Consider the following 22,110-nt stretch of genomic DNA (forward strand, 5'->3'; position numbering starts at 1 on the left):
CTCTCAGAATTCTGCAATTCTCACAGAATGGGGAGATGTATGAAGAAGGGGAATGCATGGATTGGGGACAGTTATGGGAGTGGGTAGCTCAATGTGCTTTGAGCTTTCTCAAAGTACTTTCAGTAACGTTTGGTGTGATAAGAAGAAGGGCTGGGCACACATACTCTAGTCCTGAGCAAGATGAATTTCCAATGGCACAACTCATTTTAGGAGTCTTTGTGTGATAGCCTTCTTAGAAGCCAGAACAATTATGAGGCAAAGATGGGCATGTTTGTTGATCCATCTAGCCAAAATTGACTATAGTCATGTCAGGCCGGGCATTTAGAAAATTCAGTGTTTTCCTATTTCGGTTTGTCTGTTATATTTTGTAAATCAGACATAACTTTATGTTTCAGGCGATTTTAATAAATGTGTATGAGTAGAAAATAAATGTCTGTAGAAAGGTTTTTTTTTTTCATTCTTTTGTAAAAAAGGCAATCTTGCAAGCTGAGTTCACTTTACTGAGACCTGCACCAGCAAAACATTATCAGGATATGATTTACTGAATTATTGATTTCCTGGATTGTCAGTATATAACCAGCAGCATTGCTCTGGTGATGCATTTCATTTTGTTTGATGTTTCAGCACTTATATAATTTAAAACAGATTTGAAGGTTTTGGCCGTTTTCTTGCCCCTGACATCAAAATAAATACTGGGAATCATAAGAAGTCAATCTTCTAGATGTAAGTAAATGAGGGGTCAGTAGGGTTTTAGTGTGAAAAACTATACTCTGATTTTTTTAAAGATAAATTGCCAAATGATCTTGATGAATATGCCAAAACTGTGGTGGTGATAAGCTATATTTAAGCCAATTATATTCTTTCTTAGTATGTCAGATTCCTGAAATTAATAAGATTGTGGCATTATATTCTCAACTCTTGTGTCTGCAGTTGTCATTTAGATTGTCATTCAGATGGGAGGACAATTTCACAAGAAATTTCTAAACACATTATAACAGAAAGGAACAGTCTGATTTTCACTTTCCTTCTGCTCTTCCACATTCTTTGCTTAGGTTATGGTGTATTAGTAGAAGTCAGTCACTGTTTCAACCAAATTTGTGAAATTTGTATTTGTAGATGTAGAATTCATATTTGGGGACTCTGATACACAATTCCAAGCTATACTGCTAAGGAAGGGTGGAGAACATATTGCAAACTAAGGGCTAAATTCCATTTTTCTTTATATTTCTTTATAGTCAAATTTCTTTATATACGTGTTATCTTATTTCAGCTCCACTAAAATCATAGGTTCAGTGCCCAGAATGTCTAGATCCCAAAGGATCTAATGAGATACAGATGAGTAGAAGGCAAAATCAGATGCATTTTCTTCTTTTAAAAGAAGTTGTCAAGGGGGTCTGTACTCCAAGTTCTAACATCTCACAATTGCGAACATACAGGTTTATTTATAGCACCTTGACAGCTATTCAAGACTACTGTGCTGGCTTCTGATTGGTCTGAAATGGTGCTGGCTGGGATTCACTTCCTGACAGGTACGAGGTTCCATCCAATGTCATTGGTGATTGGTCCCAGTTGTGGTACGAAAATTAATAAACGAACATTGGGTTATTTTGAATGTTTGTGTCAATGGGGCAAGAGATAATTAACTAAAATGAGTTTTGATATCTCAGCTTTAGTTCATTCAATGGATTCCAGTCAGGTAAACAAAAAAGGGTGCTCGGAGTGTTAAGAGTTTTAACCTCACTCTTCGCCATTTCTGAGTTTTCCCTTCAGACGCACACTACTCCATTTACTTTTCTCACCCAGGGTTTTAACCATTTTATTTCATGCATTTGGCCCGCCCACTCTATTTTTATCCTTCTATCATTTTTGCTGCATTTGTTTATTGTATACTTGTTATTGTTTGCATTTTATTTTGATATTATTACTTGCTTGTTGTATTTTACTTTGGGGTTTCAGTTTTTGACAGCATATGGGGATGGGGGGCATTCTAGATTTTCATGAGGGGTCAAATATGAATGACCTTTTCTCAATATGCAACTATAGTACTGTGATTGCATTTTAATGGCTACAATTGCATCCTATGACTTGCAGGTTAGCAATGGGCATTTACAATTCTCAGTAGAGAGAGTTCTTCTACAAACCCAAGGATTGCACAGGATGCAGCCAGGGAAGTTAAAATGGAATCACAGCATTATTGTGCGAGATGAATGTTTTAAAGCCAGTATATAACAGGTAGGGCGTTTCAATATTTTAGAAAGAAATCTTATACAAGAGCTTGGAAATAATGGACTGATGATGTCATGGGACATCTGGAGAAAGTCAGAGGGATCCCCCCAGAGGGTCGGATTTGACTCTGGATCTGAATGTCCACACTCATGGCTCTGTGACCCCCACCTACACTGCTATATAATATAGTCTGAAACTGCATTATATGATCAGTGTATATTCATATCATACTGTTTAAGTCCATTGAGCTGCCGACCCTATAATGCAGTTTAAAATTGCATTATATCACAGTGTAGATGGAACCTGTGTTTTTAACACCATCTTTATTATATCCAGTAATAGCACTGAAGTGTGTTGAATTTTTCAGAACCATTTTTTTGTGTTTTGTGACCTTATAGAGTAGCAGTGTTGAGGTCAAACCATCAGAATTAATAAATCAGCCAGAAAGAGAAGTGTAGATTTACAACAGAGAGATTGTCGTGAATTTCTGATTATTCTAGATCCTGGTGTTTTCTTTCTTAGGATGTCAGGCATTTCTGAAACAGAGCACTGAAGCACACTGACAGGCGAGACTCCCCAAGATGTGTAACACAAAGAGGGAAGGTGTGATCCAGGATGTTAAAAGTTGTACTTGTTTTGTACCTTTACTTTTTATCTTATTTTTATACAGAGTAGGAAGAATGACAAACTTAAACAGTGAATGAAAACAGAGATCTGTTTCCTTTTTTCGTAGGGAAAACCTTCAAGGAGACACAACACTGGGGAAACTTCTTAACCTTGTGTTAAGTATGTGTCTATCTTCAGAGCTTAAATGATGCATGAAATGGAAACAAAAATCCCTCAAGATGATACTGTGCAAATTTTGACGTGCTTGGCTATTTACTGAAGTAATAAGCACAAACAATTCCGGAAAGCTCAAAATGATAAGGCCAGGGAAGGAAAACATAAACATTTTCCCATTATTTTTTTTTAAAAAATGATTTGCCTGTTTAGGGTCCCCAGGCAACCCTTAAAGTAAACTATTTCTGCTACATAGAAAATGCTTCTCCTTCAGTCAATTTCAAGGCTACAAAATAATGCTTTCACAAGAACTACGCTTTAGATATTCATTCATGTTCCTTCTGGTCATTTTCCTCCAAGAAATAAAAGCATATATTTGCTGTACAATTTTGAACATTTATTTCTTGCATTTATATTCTTTTCAATGATCACAACATTGTCATTTTATAGCAGTTCAGCAAGTACTGTAATTTCAGCCACTATTTTGAATAGTAGTGAGCTTGGGTAGCTGGATCATTGTTGTCTTGCTCCCAGTAGCTGGAGATAGGGGCAATTTTCCATAATTGATCCCACGATTATAGCAGGCAAGGGGGAGAGAGTTTAACCTCCCTATTTTAATGTACTCAGATGTGAGTGCACTGGGGAAGCATCTGACTATACATATGTAGGTAAGTTTCTGTACATAGACAATGGGATGATTCTGGAAATTATGGTCCAGAAAAAGAAAAGAAACATTTTCCAGATGTAGTGTTTATGCATATACATGCACCCATGCAACCCTTCAATTCACTTTGCACCAGATGCAGCCCAGTTATACAACCTGATTTAGTGATTCTATGTGTATTCCCAATTATCCAAAGCTAAAGCAATGACATCAGTTTTAACTATTATGATTCACAGATAGGTTACCAATATAAAAAATAGCTTGCATCCTTTACAATAGAGGAGGCTTCAAACTTTTTAAGCTGAGGGCCAATTCATGGTCTTTCAGGCTGTTGAGGGCGACAGACTTTCCAGCACTTTGCTAAGGTATTAGAGTTACCTGACAGACATCCCATGACCCCAAAACCTACATTTGCTGTATGGTATGCCCAAATAAGATCTCATCTGATCTTGAAAGCTGAGCGGGGTCAGCTCTGATTAATATTTGCTTGTGGGCATAGCAACATTTGGGGGATAGTCTTACATGTGCCCTTGCACTTCCATCACTACTTTAGCCTTACAAAGAATCAGGCAGATTCTCGCATGAGCTAAAATCGTATCCTCCAACTGTCGCAATTGGCAAAAACAGTCGTAATTAATCTTTTAACCCATATTTTCAGCTGCTTCTACAATAGCCTAGATTGCATTGCTTCATTCCACTTTCTCTCTATGTCCCCAGCCTACTTAAGTAGTTGCAAACTGAGTTCAAATGCTTGGTAGTTTGCAGTAGATTAGCTCAGGGGCTGGGATGTTGATCTTCTCAGTAGCCTCAGAAAAAAAGCAAACAGATGCAACTTCTCATTGCTTGCATGTTCTTCCTCATTAATAACTTGACTACACTGCAATGTTCTCTGGCCACATCTTTCCTGGTTTTCATCTGCGAAATGTTAGAGAGTATGTTTCAAATAAATCATAATTTTATTTTAAAATGCAAACTTTACTGGATATCTACAGCAGGACCAATGTATAATCAAGCAGCAAAGTACCATGGAACAGCAGTGATGTGGCAATTATTGAAAACATGATTTTATTGTCAGACATTAGAGGTTGTGGTACCATTCCCTTTTGGCGGGGGGGGGGGGGATTCTGATTTAGAAAATTCATCCATAATCCCACAAATGGTATCTTCATCCCATTGATTCCTCAGTCAAGTACATACACCAAATGTCTGAATCTGTGGTTCCTTTTGTACTGAGCAGGATTACTAGTGCTATAATGCCTCATCAGTAGGAAAAAACTAACCTGTCTCATGACGGTCTAAACCCAGTTCATGTTCCCTATTAGTGGGTGAACAATCACCTAGCGAATTCTGCTTCACTATGTTAGGAAGAGCTGACATCAAAGGAACAAAATGCAACGTTGCTATGAACACTTTGCTGCCACAAGCCAGTTATCCCTGTGGTAACTTTTCTGACACATCCTGCTTAGAACCCAAAAAGTCAGAAGGAGCATGAGGCTCTGCTTTAATGGTCTGTATTCATACTGAAAATCAAGAATAAGCAAACGTTTGCCCTTCTGCTCCATGGGAGGTTTCTGTCCTTCCTTATTTCACCTTAGGACAGATTGACAGGTGTACTGCCCTAATCAAACTCTCTAACTGATTCTATCCCCAGAGTGGATTGCACCTGGCCCATGTCAGGTGCTTGGTACCTTGGGGCTTTGCCCCCCGACCTCGCTCCTTGTCCCTGCTGGGGACTGTTACTGAGCCACTCCTCTGCCACTTCAGCCCATCTTTGCCTGACACTTAAGCCATGATTATCTACTATGACTGCATCATTAGGTGTTCTCAGACATGTACAAGATTAAAGAAATGGCCAAAAGACTCTACCTGGAAGTGGAGGGAAAGATGTGAGTAGAAAAGAAATAGATTATACTTTCAATGATGGAAATACGCCTGTTGACGGTCTAGAAACTGAAGAGGCAGAAGCCACAGTTGTCACTGGCATTAACATTGTAATGAACCACCACCTTCAGGAGACAACTTTCACAAAAGAGTTTCACAAGAAGTTCATCAAGGACTACAAGAAAGCAATTAAAACCAAACTTGAGGAAACAAAATCAGAAAGAGTGAAGCTGTTCATGACAGGGGCAGCTGAACAAGTCAAACATATCCTTGCAAACTACAATAATTACCAGTTTTTCATAGGCAATAGCATGAATCCAGATGGTATGGTGGCCTTGCTGGATTTCCATGAGGGTGGTGTGATCCCATATGTTTTTCTTTAAGGATGGATTAGAGATGGATTTTTTTTACAAGAAATCAGCTCTTATGAATCGCCAATAATCATTATAATTGGTTGCTGCTATATTAATCAACAAAATATCATGACTCAGAAATGTCTGAAAACTGGGCTGATGCCATCCTGAACTTAATTTGATTTACTTTGACCCTGAAATATTTGCAGTGGAAGCATTGGTTTAAAAAAAAACTTGTCATGTAGGCAAAGAACTCACTGGTGTCTGAGTGCATTAACTCGGGCCCCTACCAGTCGGTCACAGCAAAGAATCTACTAGGTGTCTGAGTGCATTAACTTGGCCCCTATCGGTCAGGAATGATGGCCCAGTTATGTTGTGTCATTGTAGAGAAAGCCAAGGGAATAGTCTTGTAGATTTTTTAAATAATGGTGTGAAAATTTCAAAATTCCCTTCAAATCAGTAGATGTGCAAATCTTTCTGAAACTTGGAGAAATGATACATTTGTTATATTGTGTCATTGTAGAGAAATTCAAGGGGATAGCTCTTCTTATTTGTAAAATAATTCAAAAACTTCCCCAAAATCAGTGGATGAGTGAAACATTCTGAAACTTGGGGGGCTTACGGTGGTAAAGTGTGCTATGATTGTAGCAATTTTCATCCCGGTAGTCCTAAAAATGATGGAGAAACAGCCCCAGAAATTTCTCCATTGATGCAAATGGGCAGAACAACAAAATGAATCAATAGTGAAATTTTTAAATTTTAGATTCGAAATGAAACAGAGTTTTGGTGTTTCGCACACATCTATCAGACATACATGTATGAGTCCCCTAGGGGAGATAGAGCGGTATATAAATAGGTATTATTATATGTTATTATTTATGTATGAAGGGAAACTTGTGGGATCTGCCTTTTCATGAAGTAAAATAACTGATAGGTATTTTGGGCTTTATTGCATGGGGCAACCAAACTGGCATGTGCATCCTATTGCTACCTGTCTCCTCCCTGTGACTATCCTATTCCTCACTATTGATGGGCAAAACCCGTAAATAGCTCCCAATTGCACAATGTCTCTTATTTCCTACTTTGGTGAGAGAGGTCCATTTTGCTTCTGTTTTGGCATCATGTCTGTAAGCTTTTACAGTGTAAAGTGACTAAGGAATGGAATTCTCCTCCTCCACTATTCTAAAGCATTCAATTTTCTGTTTATTTTGCATGTTGTATTTGCCTTTTTGTTTTTCAATTTGGTGCAACTGTACAATTGAGGAGAGGTGTAATACCAAAGGGACTCAACAAGAGTGTGGATCCACTGCAGTGAAATAGAAGGTTTGTGTGATAAAATTCTATGTCTCTTAATTTGAGTGAAAAGGATGGAGCTTGTTGTTTGCTATTCTTCATCAGGAAGCAAAATATGTGGGCTGTTCCCAAGCTACATCAACGTTTTAAAACTTTGTAAAGCATTATTAAATGCTTTTTGACTTCAAAAGACAAAAGTAGTTTGTGCCGAACCTGAAAAGAGTGCAGTGATATCTTTAAAAGTTATTTAAATGCTGCAACACTTCAAAACAATTCAAATGTTAAAAAAACAATTTTCTTACTATAAGTAGAGCCAAGCTGAAACACATCAAAACAATTCAAATACTAGAAATAGTTTTAATACCCCCCAAAAGCTGTGAAATATATTTTAAAAAATAAAACCAATGTGAAGTGTCTTTTAATTATTTAGCCTTGCTAAATCAAATTTATTCCAGTCTGAACAGTAGGTCTGACATATTGCAACTATTATTTCTCCTTTCAGAAAAATATCGTACAAATATAACTTTAAAGAAATTTATTTGAGATATGATATCTGCTCATTTGCAAATCAGAGTGTTACATTAAAGTGCAATTGTACTTTTTCATTCAGTACAATGCTAAAAAATCAAGCTGTTCTAGAAATAAACAACATACACAGATAAACAAGAAGTCACATTTTCTTATTATTCTAATTTATAAGTTTTACACAATCCCAAATGTATCTCCATACTCCATGTGACCCACATTTACTTTCTAAAAAAACAACAAACTCTTTCAGGAGTGAATTTTCCTTCCTAGAGGTAGATTTCCCTCACATCCTATTGCCTCACCCCCTTCTTAACTATGAGTCATTTGTAAATTAGATGTTTGTAACTCAGAGACTGCCTGTATAATGAAAGCTTTGATTACACAGTTTAAAAAAAATTGGTATCTTGGTTTTTAGACCTGTTCCTCGGATTATTTGAGGCACTGAGTCAAAAAATTGCATTGAATAGACCACATCAGCTCTCATTTCTTAGATATGATTATCATGATTTTCTATGGGCGAACAGATGGAAACTGGTATATGGCATATGTTCTGTATCTGAAAAACTAGAGCTGTTAGGGGATAACTGATGCCATTTTTGGAATCAGCAGGTCAATTATACCCAGAAACAGTTTGAGACATCAATATACCCAGTACTATAGACACATTCTTAATGCATATTAGATTGATAACAATACACAGAAGAGCCTTTTTATTGGTGGCTCTCACACTTGGGAACTAATTAATAGGGGTGTGCAAAATGACTGAAATTTGTTTAGTAATTCATTTCATAGATTCAGATAGCCCCCACTTTGATTAGTAAAGATTTGGAGAGATCCATTCTGATTCATAATCCAAATCTCCAAAGCTTTGTAATTGCTTCATTAAGATTCATTCCATTAGCAGCAATGGGAAAAATCATGAGGCTCATTTGCTTATCATTTTATGGCTATCAGGATGAAACTTGGCACACTTGTGAGTGACATTTACAACTTTAAGCCTGCCAATTTTCAGAACATTTCACTCATTTTCTGATTTTTAAAGAAAATTTTCAAAGTTTCACAAGTTGATTTTTTTTTAAAAAAACTACAAAATATACCCTTGAATTTCTGCATAACCAGACAACATAATCAGAGCATTAAGCCTGCAAAGTTTCAGAAATATTTGTTCATCTACTGATTGCTAGGAATTTTAAAAAGTTTTTTTTCAATTAAAAATAATTTGTAAAACTACCAGAGGTATTGTCTTAAGTTGGAGCATAGTGAGACAACATGAGCAGGGCAGCAAGCCTGCCAAGTTTCAGAACAATCAGTCTAGCCACTGGTTTTAAAGATTTTTTTTTCAATTTAAGCACATGTGATTAAACTATACTGGAGGTTTAATGCAGGCAGCCCATTCTTCTAGTGTGAGCAGATTTCCGGGAATGCAGTTAGTTCAGGACCTCTTGAATACTCTGCTATATAGATCGTTGCCTTCCAAAACTTAATTTCCCAGAATTCTGTTTGTGCTAAAAGAACAGGGCTGTGGTTTTAAGAGAATGAGGAGGGAGTAGGAATTTTGAAAATGTAAGTTTGGGATAAGACACACAGATGCTAAGGGGAGCTGTCAGTAAGGAGAGAGAGACTAATAGTCCTCCTTCCTCCTACCTCCTACCAACCATCGTTTCTGCTCACAGCCCCATCCATTTGTGCTCGTTGCTTTGGTCGCGTCCATTTTTGCCTCAGATGGGAGCCCTGGCCTCAGTTCCAGGAGAAATCACCAACAAGGGAAGAGGAGACAGAAAGGCCCTACACTTGCCTCAAGAAGTTGAAACCTCTGTCAGCTACACTAGCATAGTTCCGAAACAGCAAATTTTTACCATTCTCTCTGAAAGTTTCAGAGGCTTCTGCTTCAATTTGTAAATGCTTCCGATCGTCCTTTTCCAATTAACAAATCATATGAATCTCTGAATTATGAAATGGAGGTCTGAAGCTTTGCATTTCCCCTAGTTCTAATTTAACTAATTTACAAGGCCATAAAAAAGACTCCAGCAAAGCACTCCAGCAAAGCATGTGGGGAATGCGGAAGTACTTCATCAGTGTCACAGATGGACGATGAAAGCGACAGCTCCCCTGGCGGCCAGAAAAGGGGAATGTTAAATAGCCTCTGACTGTCTATATATGTTATGTGTCTTTGGCATTGAATGTTTGCCATATATTCACCCTAAGTCCCCTGCGGGGTGAGAAGGATGGAATATAAATACTGCAAATAAATAAATAAATAAATAAATAATTATTAATTTCTTGAATGTTGACTTCCATTGATAAAATCCAAATTCTTGGTTTTGTATCCCTGTTGGCTTCTCCCCTTCTATGAGGACCTGGCGGAAAGCCTAATCTTAACAAGTGGAGTCCCTTATCACTTGCAAAAAGGACATTCTGAAAATAATTTCCCTTCATTGTCTCTCACTGGCTGTAAATCAACCACTTATCAAAATTAAAATGCCAGCATGTATAATAATGCTACATAAAAGCTTCAGCTATGTGAACCATCACCATTATTTTTTACATGTTCCTAAAGCAGTCCTGAACCTGCCATCAGAATGCAGTCAACTATCAAGTAAATTTCTACAATAACCTGAGAAGTTTTATTTTAAGAACATTTGAAAAATCGTAAGCTATCTCAGCCTTTAATGAATGCCAAAGATTTATTGATAAAGTACATAACACAGAAAAAGAGATTGATTAGAGATTTTTCAGATCTGTTTGCCTATGATCATTTCTCCAAAGACAGATCCCAGCCGCACTGTAGGACCAATCATGAGGCATTATGCGGGGGAGGGGGGGAGATAAACGCATGAGTGACAAAATGATTTCTAAGGAAAAGGAATTTTATGGTGTGTTAATAGATCATTGAAAGGTTCAAAAGGCAACCATATGCCCCCAAACTACCAGCACTTTCCAGTCTGAAACTATTACAAATGTCCATGATAACCTATTTCTTCACCACAGCTAAGAACTACCTATTAGAAAAAATAGTTTCACTGCTGACCTTTCCATTATTAGCCATCAAAATTTCCCTGTGATAGCTATCAATTTAATAGTGCAGCTTTTGGCATAGTGCACTGAATTATCAGCCCAGAGCAGATAGCCTGTACAGAGAAATGGAGAAAGTGTATAACTTTTTTCTCTCTTGTGCATGACAGTTGTGTTTATAGCACACCTGACCCATTCATGACCTGAATCTTCTAGCTCTTTTGTGACGGGAAAATCTCTAACAAGAGAGGGCAACTTGTGTGTCATCAGCCATGCCTTCTGACAACCAAATTTGCTACATCTTCAGTATTCGGAGGTGAGCATTACCAAAAAGCCAATCATTTGACTTCAAAAGAAAGTATTGGCAGCATGGACCTTAAAACAAGGTCAAACTCCTGGAAAAGTCTCAGAAGTATAAACCTGCTTTCATAGAAAAGTCATGAAATGATGTGTTTTCAATTAAAACCTGTTTTTGGTATGTGTGTGTGTGGGGGGGGGGGGGGGGGCAGATATTCTTCCACTAAAAATTGAATGGCCACATTTGTGTCAAGATCACAGAACATGGCCCTTGGTGAATTGAGGGACCCTGTATGATTGCTTGCAAGATGTTTCATGCTCTTGTTTTACATGGTCACACTATGGGTGTTGACTGTATTAGGTAAATAAAATAGTAATAATGGCTGTCATTCTATGTGTCATTGACAGATTCATAACCTAGAGTTATGAATCCATAATTGTTCCATATTCAGTAACACTATATAATGATGATCATGGCACTACTTCTATCTTTAACATCCTCACAAGATAAAAGTGGGTCTGTGGGCTGCCAGCAGTAGCGTGAATGTCCTGAAACAATGGTTTTCCAGGAGTATTTGTTCCAATGACATAATTGATCATTCATCCTTGCTTATTTGTACCATACCTTTAGAACAGAGGTGGGTAGCTGGGCAATACTAGGGGGGCACCCCAGAAATCCTTTGGGGGCTACATTCCCCACAATAAGCATCTTAGATCCTTAAACATTACCTGCTTCATTTGAAAGAATGCTGCACTTGCAGAGCTCATATAGTATTGTGTTTTGGCGTCATTGTAGACTTTTATGGAGAGATGGCAGTCTAGGTAGCAAAAGTGGTCAACATTTTGTAATGTTACGCCATTAAGATTTAGTTCTGACATTGCAGAGGGATTGGCTTGGATTTTCTTGATGTTCGGTGAGAGGCCAAAGCTTTTCATATGCTTCTGCAAAGGTGTTTAAAGTTGCTTGTAGATCTTCCTCTGAATGAGCACAGACTATGCTATAACAGAAGTTCTGTAACAGAAGTTTTTACCTTACTTTTGGCTTCAGCCCGCTGAGGTTAAAGGGTTTGCCATCTAGATATATGATGTCCACATCGGTGGGAAGCTTCCCATCAACAAGATCTAGAATCATAGCTTTGAAGATGGAAATAAGGTTGGAGCAATAACATATCCCTGTTTGACACCTGATCCCACATTGGTCATTTTGGGAGCCCTTGCCATCTAAGACTGTTGTCATTATGTCATCATGGAGGAGTCGCAGGTTGTTCACAAATGTATCAGGGCATTTGATTTTCAGGAGGATGGTTCAAAGGGCATTACGATTCAATGTGTTGAAGGCCTTTGCAAAGTAAATATACAGAATTTGATTTTATTCCCTGCATTTTTCTTGCAGCTATCACATAGTGTAGATCGTATCCACTGTTCCTCTAGAGGGGCAGAAGTCATTCTGGGATTCAGGGAGGATGTCTTCTGAAATAGGTAAAAGGCAGTTTGCAAAGATTCTTGCGGGGATTTTTCCAGCGAAATTTAAAAGGGAAATACCTCAAGAGTTTTCACAGTCTATTCTTTCTCCCTTTTTGAAAAAAGTGATGATAGTGTTTATAAAGCTATTGTCCTTCCAACTCTATTATAGGCCTGTAAAACATGGACTGTCTACAAACAACACTATCAACTTCTGGAATGATTCCATCAGTGCTGCCTTCAAAAAATCCTGCAAATCTCTTGGGAAAACAGGCAGACAAACATCAGCATTCTGGAAGAAGCAAAGAACACCAGGATTGAAACCATGATTCTTTAACATTAACTTCGCTGGACTGGCCACATTGTCCAAATGCTTAATCACCATCTCCCAAAGCAGTTACTTTACTCTCAGCTCAAGAATGGAAAGCAGAATGTCAGAGGACAGCGAGAGATTTAAAGATGGACTTAAAGCTAACCTTAAACACTGAGAACTGGGAATCCCTAGCCCTCAAGCATTCTAACTTGAAATCAGTTGTTATCAACAGTGCTAGGAATTTTGAGAAGGCATGAATAGAAGGCAAAGGGGAGAAACATGCAGAGAGGAAGGCACATCAAGCAAACCCTTGTCAGGACAGCCTTACATCTGGAAATGTATGTCCTCAATGTAAAAGATCATGCGGATCCAGAATAGGTCTCTACAGTCAGTTACGGACTCATCCCCAGTACTTCTGGAAGGCAATCATACTCTGCCACAAGTTATAGCCTCTGATATGATAATATCCCCCGACTTACTGCTTCTTAAAAAAAAAAGATAAATGTAAAGAGTTGTGAGTCTACCACACTCCTACTCCTCTTATGCTTAGGCTGGTTCTATAATGCCTAGTTAGTGCTACATTGGAAAGCTCTTCTGTTGCAATGGGAACCACCCAAAACATAAAGCAGGACAATATGTTTTACAGAGAGACATTTCTATAACACTTCATGAATCATTGGAATATACTGAAAAATGAAAGACTGCCTCTTCTTAAAACACAACTGGTAAACTATATCCCTAATGCCTGCATGATCTGGAATTCCATCTATCGGTGATTAGTCTGATCAATTAGAAAGGTATGTGGTTGAAAAAACCAACCTAGACAAGCTGTTTGCCATTCACTGGAAAGGAAGCTTAATGAATGACAGAAAACCTTTATAAATATTATACCATAGAGACCAATGATTAAGAATCACCACACTGAGTATTTTCCTTATGTCCAAAAATGGATGGATCTTATATTTGCATGATTCTCGCCACTGTATTGTGTATGGATAGAAATAAATTAATAACGAACATAACATTACATTTAATAGTGTAGTATTCAACTAAACACTCACAATATGAACCTATATTTAAAAGATTTAGTGGAAGTATTAATCTCTGTTAATACTTTATTGATATTCAGTGACTTCAAAGGAATTAATAACTCCTGCCAGCAGCATCAATTTAGTTCAACTTTCTATATTGTGGTGTTTACCTTAGTACTAGCTCAGCTAAATTATTAAACCAAATTTCTAATACATAAAGTGAATGCAACGGAAGAACAGGAACATGCCTTGGGCAACAAATAGGTTGGACTTAAAAAACACATGCAGTTTTCCCAGAGTTTGATATGAGGTTTCCAATGCTAAATCAATTATTAAACCAAGAACAGCAATCTGTACACATCTTATGCTTAAGACAAGCTCAAGAATGTTCCCCCTTTCTTTTCTTTTCCTTCTTTTTCTTCCTTTGTTGCTTGGCCAGTGTGAAGAAGAGCATATTCTACAGAGATTTAGGAATTATGGAAGAAACAGCTGTCAATTGATTCATTTTTAATGTGCTCCTGTTTTATTTCTGATTTGTTTTCCTTTTATTGGTGTTTTCCCCAAGACGTGTCATAGAAAGTGCACAAGGTAGGGCTGTACAAGGATGATTGGCAGTGGAGTTGAAAGACTGAGAATGAGGGATAACATTGGAAGAGAAAAGACTAGCATTTCTAAAATCAACTACAATTTGATCTCTTCCAGAGACAGATGGCTACCAAGAGATAATAACTTATGCAACAGATGAATCAAGATAATATTTACAGAATAACTGTTGGATATTTAGAGGGTTGTAAACTGATTTTGAAAATTAAAGGAAGTAAACAGAAGAAATGCTAACTCTATAAACCCAATAATATGTATTCTCTGTCTAGCCCTTTACATTTCCATTGGGTGTTAAAGTAAAATGTTTCATGATTTCCAGAATACAAAATATCTGGGTCCTTGGTTTGTAGAATATATTTTAACATTTTTTTTTATTTTACTCAGATTTTTGAGCAGAATTAAAATAATTCACACCAGATGTGGGCAAGCTGGAACTTGAAAGGAATTACTTGCAGTTTATGTGTCTTATGGCTTTTATAAACATCCCGCTTTGTTGAATTTTCCAAAACCAAAAGAATGGTCATCACTGGAAATGTAAAAATCGCTCCTCCCCCCCCCCCCCCCGCTTTCTCCTGGCTCATTATTTATATGCACCAGGAGAGCTGCGGCATATTGGGGGAGGGGGTAGAGTGTCCCAGTGTCCTCCCGGGCCAATCCCAGAAGAACATCTTGACATTTACCCCAGAAAGTGTGTGCTTCCTGGGGTATGTGTGGACAGAGCCCCAGGAACATTTGCATGTTTAAACACACATGCTCCTGAGATAAAGCCCTATCTGAAAAGGCCCTAAGAGTAGCCAGAAAAGAGTTGTACTACTTGCTTACCTAGTCTGTGTTTTATTTCCTCGACTGCACCATCTGCTCCATTTCCCTCAGGTTGAGCACTGGTTTTCTTTTGAGAGAAGACTGCAACAAGGTGTTGAATGATTCTGCTTTTTCCCTGTCCTTTGTTAACACTTTGTCATCTTCTCCTCATAATGTTTGGAAACATATTGATGTTTAATTTTTTAGGCTTTATGTCTAAATGTTCTTTTATGTTTATGTTTTAATTTGGTTAGATTAATTTATATTTATATTTATATGTTATTGTCTTCTGGTTTTCACATATATGTACGGCATTGAATTTTGCCTTTATAATGTTGAAAACTGCTTTGAGTTCCCTTAGGAGGAGAAAAGTGATATATAAATGTAGCAAATAATAAATTAATAATAATAAATAATACGAGGAACCAGGATTATCAGGCTGAAATGATAGTTCTCTTGAGTTCACAGAATTCACTGACAGATGGACATTTGATCATTGTCCCATTTTGACTGAACTGCCTGAATCACTATCTAAAACAAGCCATACACTTTTTCACAACAAATATGACCTTCCTAATTTGCGGTAGATTGCAATGTTCACACATATAATACAGATGAAACAGGTTAAAAGCAATTCATCAGTTTCAAATTCTGCTGACATTCTAAGAACTTTTGTGAGATAGAATCAGAGCCACTTTTAAAGCATGCTGGGAATTGAGACTGCATCCTTCTTATATCCACTGGCAGAAGAAAATCAGTCTGTGAAGCTGACCTTTTGGATCTTGCCTTTGATAGGTCTTTGGGCTGACCTAGATGGTCTCTAGATGTGGGTTCTTATGTTTTACTTAGTTTCACTTTCCAGATATTATGACATGGTTATTAACTAAAATAAAATATTTCAAAATACATTTTAATCTATATTTGGGAATAAAATATGTTCAGTATGTTTTTCAAAACATTAGAAAAGTTTGGTTGAAACAGGACAGAAGTGCATGAACTTCCCAATATTTTCCTCCCCTAACAACATTGTCCCTGCCTTTGATAAAATTATATATATGGTGTAGGATGGGGGGGGGGGTGCATCTGAAAAGGTGAGATATAATATGTTGGAAGAGAAGAGGATGTCCCGTGCATTTATATGCATGCATGCACACACACAATCCTTAAATTACTCAGATGGGTGAGTAGAGTCTTCTAATCCTCTGTGCAGCCCTTTTTGGAGGCTGGAGTGCAGAGCGCATTGTGGGAAAACTGTTTCCACCAACCCAGCAGCTACAAATGTGATTTTTATTAAAAAAAATACAAGTTTGGTTAGTTTTGATTTATACAGACAGAAGTAGAACTTGGTACAACAGCTAGTGTTCAAAACAATGCAAACCAGAAATAGACAGATGAATCCACATCTAGCCATCACCACGTCCTATGATTCAAAGTCAATGAATGAAGACCTTTTCTTGATGTGCAAGTGTTTATTGTGAAACCCTTTAATTCCCAAGTAGAATCAATTTCTTTAAAATCATACAGTTACATTGCAAGGTCTTTTTACATAACAAGGCTTCTAATTGTCTCAATTTTAGTGTTTTGTCAATATCAGAAACAAATGTCAGTAGTTTAGGAGGTAGAAATTTGACCGTTTTGAAGTTTTCAAGCTTTGAAAGCATTTGGATAGAAATGACTGGATAAGTGCTCTATCACGACTTGCCAGAGTTGCTTTCAATCAACAGCTCAGCTGAGTATGAGAGGAGTCTAGACCATGTTGAAATGTGTATCTTACTCCCATTTATAGGATGGCAAAAAGCCTGTTAATGATATTGCCTCAATCTGATTGTAAATGTTCTGAGACCGCTACCTGGAATTAACTGAATTGTCTTCAGTAGTGAGCCAGCCTGCTAAGGGATGCTAGTGCTTTCCACACTCTGAGGAATGACCCTTGACTTATCCATGAGCGATATCAAAATTCATAATTTTGGCTCATGAACCTGCCCCTGTCTTTATATATGAAGTCAACATATATGTGCATTAGGCCTGTCGGTTTCGTTTCGTTAATTCGTTATTTCGTATTTAAATCGTTATTTTTTGCATATCCGAAGCGATATCAAAACATATTTTCAAACCCGGAAGGGTTTGAAAATATCGAAGCAGCAGCCCCATTTTTTTTACGAGCTGAAGCTCCGCTCGTTAATGGGATGGAGGCTGCTGTCGCTGTGCTGCAGTGCTGGGAGCCAATCCGGCGCTCCCAAGCACCCCAGCAGTAAATGGGGCGGGCGGGGCGAAGGGGCGGCGCGAGGAGGAGGAGCGGATCGGATCGCGCAGCAGCCGGAGCGGATCGGATCGCGCGCGCGCTCCTGTGCCCTCTTCCTCCTCCTCCTACTCCCCGCACTTCCTGCAACACAGGTGGGAGGAGGAGGAGGAGGAGGAAGAGGGCACAGGAGCGCGCGCGCAATCCGATCCGCTCCGGCTGCTGCGCCCTCCTCCTCCTCCTCCTCCTCCTCCCACCTGTGTTGCAGGAAGTGCGGGGGGGAGGAGGAGGAGGAGGAGGGCGCAGCAGCCGGAGCGGATCGGATCGTGCGCGCGCTCCTGTGCCCTCTTCCTCCTCCTCCTCCTCCCCGCACTTCCTGCAACACAGGTGGGAGGAGGAGGAGGAGGAGGAAGAGGGCACAGGAGCGCGCGCGCGATCCGATCCGCTCCGGCTGCTGCGCCCTCCTCCTCCTCCTCCTCCTCCTCCCACCTGTGTTGCAGGAAGTGCGGGGGGGAGGAGGAGGAGGAGGAGGGCGCAGCAGCCGGAGCGGATCGGATCGTGCGCGCGCTCCTGTGCCCTCTTCCTCCTCCTCCTCCTCCCCGCACTTCCTGCAACACAGGTGGGAGGAGGAGGAGGAGGAGGAAGAGGGCACAGGAGCGCGCGCGCGATCCGATCCGCTCCGGCTGCTGCGCCCTCCTCCTCCTCCTCCTCCTCCTCCCACCTGTGTTGCAGGAAGTGCGGGGGGGAGGAGGAGGAGGAGGAGGGCGCAGCAGCCGGAGCGGATCAGATCGTGCGCGCGCTCCTGTGCCCTCTTCCTCCTCCTCCTCCTCCCCGCACTTCCTGCAACACAGGTGGGAGGAGGAGGAGGAGGAGGAAGAGGGCACTTCCGGGAGGAGGAGGAGGAGGAGGAGGGAGGCGGCGGCGAGGAGGAGGAGGAGAAGCGGGCGAGAGACGAGAGAAAGGCCCAGCGCGGGGCCACAGGCAGCCCTTCACGGTCCGGGATGCCCTACAAGCTGAAGAAGGAGAAGGTGAGGAGGGGCCCCTCTACCCAGCAGGGAAGGGCTTGGCGCAAATGGGAGGGGAAGCAAGGCTGGCCGGGCCTCGCAGGGAGAGAGCCAGGAAGGCAGGCCTCTTCTCTGGGCCTTGGATGGGCCACTGCAGCAGAAGCAATTTGCCTTTCCCATGGCAAGAAACAGGATTTGCAGCCATGCCAGCCCAGTCCCTCCCCAGCACACAAACATTATGTCTATTTGCCCTACATAGGCCTGTTTGATCAAGAAAAAATTTGTTTCTAAAATGTTTTGTAAATATTTACGAAATTTCGTAAATAACAAAACATTTTTTTTGAAAGTTTTGTAAATATTTTAAATATCGAAACAAAAAAACACCCCAATTAAGAATCGAATTTAGAAACAAATTTTTTCTTGATCAAACAGGCCTAATGTGCATATATATGGAATGTACTTTAGCAAATGGGTTACTTGTCTGTCTATTAAGTGGAGTGAGGCCATTGTATCAGGAGACAGATGCCATGGGACAATAGTGTCCCCATTTCCTTTTGAATCTATCTCTCCCTGTTCAAGGACAGAACTATCCATCTCCTTGCATTGATCCATTGCCCTGAAGGGTACTGTAGGACACTATTCAATTGCCAGGGTTAAAGTAATCGCCTACCTACTTTACTTTTTATATATGGAATTCATGGGGCACAATCTTGTTCTTTGCCTGAAGTAACAAAATGTCTTGGTCTGGCTGTGTTCATTAACTCTAAGAATGATGCAGTATCAGTATGCACAGTTATTAAAAGTGTTCAACTGAGACTTGAGAAATCCAAGTTCTGGTTCCCAATAAAGCATGGAAGTCAGTAAATGACCGTGAGTCAGTCATGGTCAGGCAAATCCAACCTATCCCACAAAATTGTTATAATAATAAAATGGGGGGGGGGGGTGGTATTCTGCTTAAACTCACTAAAAAAACTAGTACCCCTTCTACACAGCTGAATAAAATCCCACATTATCTGCTTTGAACTGGCATATATGGCATTATGGACTCGGGGCCCATCCACACAGCCCTATATCCCAGAATATCAAGGCAGAAAATCCCACAATATCTGCTTTGCAATGGCTTATCTGAGGGCCCATCCAGACAGACCTTTATTATGGAAACTTCTGCAATAAAAAGGGGGCTGTCCAGACGACATTCTAGCCAGTCCCGCATTAATTCAGCACAAACCAGGAATACCCTGGTTTGTGCCAAATTAATTTGTTAGTGGATTTATTCCGTGCCTTCTTGGAAGACGTGGGATAAATCCAGTACTTCTGGGTCTGGACTGCAGAATACTGCAGTCCAGACACCATTCCCACCCCCAAGCCCCCAGACCCCATTAGAAGCCTCGGATGGCTTTCTTGGTGTGTAGAAATGACTTGCCAGGAGAGCGGGGGGGGGGGGAGGGAGGAAAATCACCCCCCCTTCTCCTGGCACATCATTTCTATGCATTGGGAGAGTTTGCTGAGGATTCTAATGGATGATAGGTAAGATTTTACTACTTTTCTAAGGGGTCTGGGGGGAGGGGGAGGGGGTAGGTCCTCCAGACGTTCTCTCGGGCTAGTCCCAAGAGAACATCTGGACACACATGCCAGGAAGTGCATGCTTTCTGGCGTGGGTGCAGACAGCCCCCCACAAATATCTTGTTTTTAACACAGATGTTTGCAGGATAAAGGGCTGTCTGGAACTGCCCTGAGTCCACACTCAGATAAAGTGGGATTTTTTGCCTTGATATTCTGGGATATAGGGCTGTGTGGAAGGGCCCTAGGATACAAAATAAATATCAAATAACAGACTTTGAGAGTATGGCTGTGTAGTATTGTCTTATATTCTTTTAAAAACTCAGAATTGCTAAGCATTAAGGGGAATTTATCCTAATTCTGGCATGTAGTACCAAAGCTTTACTTTAAAAAAAAAATCCAGTTGGATTTTGGCAGAGAGACAGCCTGCATTTTTTGTGGTTGTACTGGCTCCATCTTCGAAGTTAGCTCTGCAACAGCAATTAAAACTTCATTAATATTTAATCCATTTTGATAAATGACTCTGTAATATAGCTATAATAATGACACCAGGTTTGCCTTGAGCTCTAATTTATAATGTCTTCCTACTTGCTTCTTTACTTTGTTATGAACAGATTGGGAATTAAATTACGCTGTCCAAGTATAATACACTGTGTGCCTGATGAGCTGTGGCCCCTATTCACAGTTCTAGCATTCTCCAAGAAAAGCTTGGAGGGAAAAGTGGGGGAAATTATAGTCCGTGTCACCACTATATTGATTGGAAAATGCAGTTGGTTCACCTTAGAATTCTGTGTCGCTGAGGTGCCAATTTGTTCCCCCAAGCCCATAATGGACCATTGTCTTCCTTCTTTGCATTTCTCCCTTCTCTTGTGAGTGGCTTTAAAGAAACCTGCCAACAAAGACAGCCTTTGAGAAAGCTGTCCAAGGGCTTTACGGATAAATTTATTACAAGGCAGATGTGAAGATATAATTTGTTTGCTTGAAAACACTGAACAAAATACCAGGGACCCAACAAACTTCTCAACATCTAAGAGGATTTTTTCCCTCTTCAATGAGTGCCCATAAGTGCAGGTTTTGTTCCTATCTTAGAAGCACCACTCTCTTGAAGTGTGATCATTTTCTATAGCTTTGTGAACAATAATTACCAAGTGCTAAAATATTTGCTTTAGTTTTCTTGAAAAGATCTATTACTCAAGGTGATATCATAGCAGACTCTCCCAGCACAACTCAGGCCCCATTTACACTGTCATATAATGGAGTCTTAAACTGTATTATATGGTCAGTCTGAGTCCTATAATGTGGTTCAATGCAGTGAAATTGCATTATATATACTGTCCATATAATGTGGTTTGAAACTGCATTATGTGGCAGTGTAGATGGGACCTTAAAGTTTAATGTGCCTGGTTTGAAGACAGGTGTGAGATTTTCAGAGCAAATAATCCAGATGATCTGTTTGAACTGAATTATCTGAGGGCCTCTCCAGACAGGGCCTTTATTGCAGGAACTCCTGCAATAAAGGAGGGGCTGTCCAGACAACATTCTGGACAGTCCCACATTAATTCGCTTCAAACTAGGAAAACCCTGGTTTGTACCTAATTAATTTTATAGTGCATTTATTCCACACCTTCTTGGAAGACGTGGGATAAATGCACTATTTCCAGTGTCTGCACTAAAGTCCAGACATCATTCCCACAGTTTACTGGGCTATAAGCAGATAATCCACACGATCTGCTTTTAACAGGATTATATGAGCCTACACTGCCATATAATCCAGTTCAAAGCAGATAATCTGGATTTTATGACAGTGTAGAAGGGGCCTGAGATGAGGTAGTAAAAGCAGAGGATTTGGGCCAGGCTGGGATATCTCTGGATGCACTGTAGAATTAATTTAGTTTGATACCTACATTAACTGCCATGGACCAATGCTATGGAATCCTGGGATTTGGATTTTGGTGAGGCACCATCTCTCTTTGACAGAGAAGACTAAAAACCTTGTAAAACTAGAACTCCTGTGATTCCATATCATTGAGCCATGGTATTTTAAGTGGTATCACACTGCATTAA

The 22,110-nt window shown here is 39.8% G+C and overlaps 1 pseudogene; it reads left to right on the forward strand.

The window, feature by feature from the left end:
- Positions 1–5,459: 5,459 nt before the first annotated feature.
- On the forward strand, positions 5,460–5,992 carry LOC132766467 (translationally-controlled tumor protein homolog; annotated as a pseudogene).
- Positions 5,993–22,110: the final 16,118 nt, after the last annotated feature.

Source organism: Anolis sagrei, chromosome 1 (genome assembly GCF_037176765.1).
Source record: "Anolis sagrei isolate rAnoSag1 chromosome 1, rAnoSag1.mat, whole genome shotgun sequence".
Lineage (NCBI taxonomy): Eukaryota > Metazoa > Chordata > Lepidosauria > Squamata > Dactyloidae > Anolis > Anolis sagrei.